This window comes from Rutidosis leptorrhynchoides, chromosome 8, assembly GCF_046630445.1.
Source record: "Rutidosis leptorrhynchoides isolate AG116_Rl617_1_P2 chromosome 8, CSIRO_AGI_Rlap_v1, whole genome shotgun sequence".
NCBI lineage: Eukaryota > Viridiplantae > Streptophyta > Magnoliopsida > Asterales > Asteraceae > Rutidosis > Rutidosis leptorrhynchoides.
Window position 1 is genome coordinate 328461378 of NC_092340.1, and position 5072 is coordinate 328466449.

A 5072-nucleotide genomic window follows, 5' to 3' on the forward strand; every position below is an offset into this window, starting at 1 on the left:
ATTAGAGTACATTAGAGGGACCAACTTGGCTATATTTACGCAACCTTTTGTGAAGTCTTTAGAAAAGGGATTAGGAGACAGACATTGCTTGTTTAGACACTTCCAAGAATTAGAAATCATCTTTAGGATGTACTCTCGTGCAACCTCATTTGAAGAATTGTCATGTTCTTCCAGAGACAATAAAGTGGGACCCGATTAGTAATCCACTTTATTGTCTCTATAACATCATGTTAAGATTTACTAAGATTGATTTTCATATAAAGTGGGACCCGATTTGTCGTTACTGTCGTGCACTAATTGCGACGAGTTTTGGCGACGATCATCGCCGTATTTTGTGGACTACAATCCTGAGTTTTGACCAAAATTTAATACGAAAAAAAAATAAACTCAGTAACTTATTTGCGGCGATGTGTAAAAACCCATCGACGCAATTGTTTGGTGGACCCGCTACTTTGGTTGAAAGACTGAAAATTTTGTCGTTTAGTGGGTTATTAGCGGCGACATCTCGTCGTCGCAAAAGCCTTTGTCGCCCGTCTTGATTTTTCTTGTAGTGACACTAACTAGCACATCAATAAACACTACCCATCATAACTGTGATACTTAACTTTCCAAAACAAAAGGTATAATCGGAGCGCTATAAATTACCTGTGCACCTTCCAAGTCATCATATAGACGCAAAATTTTCGAAACTGATGATACAATTCCATGGTCATCTTCAATAATGCTCACATCTTCCTTGATACCACCATCCCCAATCAGGAAAAACATGTGAACTAAAAAAACTTGTATACCTGAACTAACTATTCCGTTCTGCAAGTATTCTTCTGACGTCGGAATGTGCCCTGAAGCAAACCATTTTGCTTCCACAAGAAATGCATCAAAAAGTTTCGTCCATTGTAATATTGTTTTAAAACGACATTTAGGTTGCCCTTGGTCACAAAATGTCATAAATTTCGATTAAAAATTTACTTTATTTTTTAGAACGGCATAAATTAATTGAATTGGGATACGCCGAATTCCTCAATCATGTGAACCAAACACACCCAGACATTAAAATACCAACTATATTATAATTTTCACGTTATTTATAAGGATCAAGGTCATACTGATTTTTTATTTTTATTTTTTTTTACGAGGAACCCTTCTAGCGACGAGCCATATTGGCTCCCCTCTAGTTGGTAATCCATCAAGGTCATACTGATTTTTGTAAGAACTGTATGCGGTTTAATCCATTATTCTGATAGACTTTGAAAGCGATTCCATTCGTAATGTCATATACGGCCTTCATGGTTGACTTCATATAGTATGGCACTTCTTCTATAGATTTAACATCCCACCTACATATGTACTTGTATATGGTAATACTTCATGAAAGAATATGGAGGATACAAATAATCAAAAATGTTATTTGTGCTAAGTATACCTTTTGACGGCATTTGTGAATAAGGTTAGCTCATCGACCGTGCCATAGATATCAAATATGTCGTCAACAACGTAAATAAGAGAAACTACTTTTGTGAGGTCAACTCTTTGCTGTGAGAAAACGGGATTTGTTAGCGCAACCTTTGGCCAAACATACCACTTTAAGGGTTCGTTCCTAGCGCGAATTAAATCTTGCCCGAACCCTACATCCTTCCACCACCTAAAGGGATCCGATATTAGATTAAAATACTTTTTTTTTTTTTTTTTTTTTTTTTTTTTTTTTTTTTTTTTTTTTTTTTTTTTTTTTTTATGATAGGTTAGCATTAGTTCTATACTATTTTAGGACGTCGTATGAAATAATGTACTATTTCTTTTCTTCCCCTTCACAACACATTCAATATAATTCATACCTTGCTATTTGAGTTAATTCCATTGTGCGCATTGGTCGCAATATCTTAGCCTCCAATTCTGCTAGTTCTTGCACTCGTATTAAAGGATTTGGTAGACAACATTAGACTGGATGATGAGGTTAAAGTTTTTCGTTTAGGATATTCAAGCGTACCTATAATCATTCTAGTTACATCTTCGTCATCGTCAAAAAAATCTTATTGTTTCCTCTAGCACGTGGCTGCTAAATTTTGCAGCTTCATCGAGCATGTCTTCACCATCTATGCCTAACTGTGAAGCTTCATATAATTCCATCAAGCCTCTTATGTCATTTTTTAATTGTTCCTCAAACTTGCCATTCTGTTTCTTAAATGACTTGAAGACATCTGACAAGTTGACACACTTTATCAATAACTTATATCTAAAACGAAGCTTGCCAAGGTAATTTGACATCTAAAACACACATAAAATGGCATATAAAGTAAGAAAAATGATTAGACAATAGTAGTTTCGAATTTTTTTACTACGGAACTCATGGACTTCTTGGAACAAAAAATTGGTAGAGCGTGTGTGACTTGATTTCTTGAGTGGTGTAAAAAATTCTTGGAACAATCTGATAACGAAAGTTCATGGAAGAGGTCTGGGGGCCAGAAAGAGTCAAGATGGTGTTGAGCGTGAACAAAGAAAAAGTCGCTATAAATGTTACATGTTGTTCTGCTAAATCCTACATTTTAGTGGTGCTGTAATGCAAAGATGGAATGGAATGCAAGGATTTCTAGCTGGGAACTCTACTCTAAATAGATTTTTTCTTTTTAAAGTCAGGTTATCAACATCACCCAGAGGGAATGAAGTAACCTCCTTCGCGATCATTTGTCATGCACGCACGCATTTTCGGGAGGAAACCCGAATTGCATTGCAGGAACCCGATCCTTAAACCATCGCAAGGAAACCCGAATTGCATTGCATGAACTCGAGTTCAATTTGGAGCTCCATATTTCATGCACATTAATTAAGATGGTGAGCTGAGCGAGGCTCGAACTCACGACCTCAATCCTAGCCTCTGCCCCAAAATAGAATTTTTTCCCATGAAAGTTTGACAAAGACAACATATAGACTTATATCGTTCATACAATAAAACATACTTATTTTAAAATTTAATTTATAGTTTTGTAGCAAACTCTAAAAATGGACAAAAATTTGAAACTAACTTAGGACATTAAAACGAATAATGCTGTTTTACCAAGTGACAAACTGAAAGTTTTTCGTATTCTTAGATAGTTAACTCATTAGAGAACCAAATAGAAGAGAATTGAAGAGCCCTTAGTAACCTGCAGACACGTGAAAACCATTCTGTCGTAAGATACGAAAACAGATGGAGACATTGTAAAGATTTCGTTCGTCAAATAAGTCGTTTATAAATTGCGTGTGATATCTTTCCAGAATTAAGTTAATCTCCTCTTCAAAGTGATAATCAAGTCCCACTTGTTGTAGAACATCAAGCATGATCAAATCGGCCGTTGTGATATCATTCTTTGTGGTTATCAGTTCCTGAACAACTTGTACTAATCTTTCATGTTTTACCACAATTTCATCTGGCATGAACTGTAATTTGGCATAAATAACCTCAATTAGTAACTATGAAAGACCCCAAAATATAAAACTTTGACAACTGAAGTGTAATTAATTGGTTACATTATAAACTAGTATTTAAGAATTAATATATGAAGTACCACTTGTTTAGTTCTGCTCATGTGCGTGCTCAAGCATGCAATTCCTTTGAAGTTGTTTGCAAGCTGTTTGATTTGTCCTGATGTAGAACGCATAGGAAGTGTACCACGTTTTAAAATTTGTGGAATTGTTATAATTCAGTAGGCTTATAACTACCTTTAGTGGTTTGGTTCTTGACAATAGTACTACAAATATTAAAGAAAATTGAAATAGAGAGCAAAACTATTTTTATTCAATAGATGATGTGCTCAATATGGTAGCTTACACCCCTTATTTATAGTATATAATGTACCGTACATGGTAGGTGATATATATAATATTGTTAGCCATAATTGACTTTACAACACTCCCCCTCAGATGACAATGTTATTATCATTTAGAGATCAATAGTACTGCCTCATTAAAAACCTTGCTAAAGAAAACCCAGTGGGAAAAAACTTTAGCTAGGGAAAAAGAGTGCAGTATAAAGTTGACTCCCCCTCAAGTAGGCATCGCTTCAGCTGTTACATCTTTTAAACATGCCTCATGCCAATATTGTGAACGTGTGTTCTGAAAATAGCAGTTGGAAGTGCTTTCGTGAAAAGATCAGCAGAGTTTTTGCTGGATTGAACATATCTCATTTCAATCTGGTTGTCCTAAATGAGATTTTGAGTGTATGAGAAGAATCTAGGAGGTATGTGTTTTGTTCGGTCACTTTTGATATACCCTTCTTTCATCTGTGCTATGCAAGCTGCATTATCTTCATAGATAGTTGTTGGACTTTTATCGCGTTCTAGTCCACAAGAATCAGTAATGAGTTGTGTCATTGATCTCAACCAAAAACATTCCCGAGTAGCTTCATGTAATGCAATCACTTCGGCATGATTTGATGATGTTGCAACAAGTGTTTGTTTTTGAAAACGCCATGATATTGCAGTACCTCCATTTAGGAATACATATCCATTTTGAGATTTAGCTTTATGTGGATCTGATAAGTAACCTGCATCTGCATAACCAACCAAATCTTGTTTTGATTCGTTAGAATAAAATAATCCTAAATCAGTAGTTCCTCGAAGGTATCGAAATATTTGTTTGATCCCATTCCAGTGTCTTTTGGTAGGAGCTGAGCTGAACCTTGCCAACAAATTAACTGCAAAAGAAATGTCAGGTCTTGTACAATTTGTAAGATACATAAGAGCTCCAATTGCACTAAGATATGGTACTTCTGGTCCCAGGATATCTTCATGATCTTCACAGGGACGAAATGGATCAGTGTCAACATTAAGTGATCTAACAACCATAGGAGTACTTAATGGTTTTGCTTTGTCCATATTGAAACGTTTTAAAATCTTTTCCGTATAAGTTGTTTGATGTACAAGTAAACCATTAGGCATATGCTCAATCTGCAAACCAACGCAATACTTGGTTTTTCCGAGATCTTTCATTTCAAATTCTTTCTTTAGAAGTTGAATGGCTTCATGGATCTCTTTATTTGTACCTATGATGTTAAGATCATCGACATAAACGGCTATGATCACATATCCGGATGTTGTTTT

General features: G+C 35.4%; 1 pseudogene; it reads right to left on the reverse strand.

The window, feature by feature from the left end:
* Window positions 1–293: 293 nt before the first annotated feature.
* Window positions 294–3632, reverse strand: LOC139864490 (probable terpene synthase 13; annotated as a pseudogene).
* Window positions 3633–5072: the final 1440 nt, after the last annotated feature.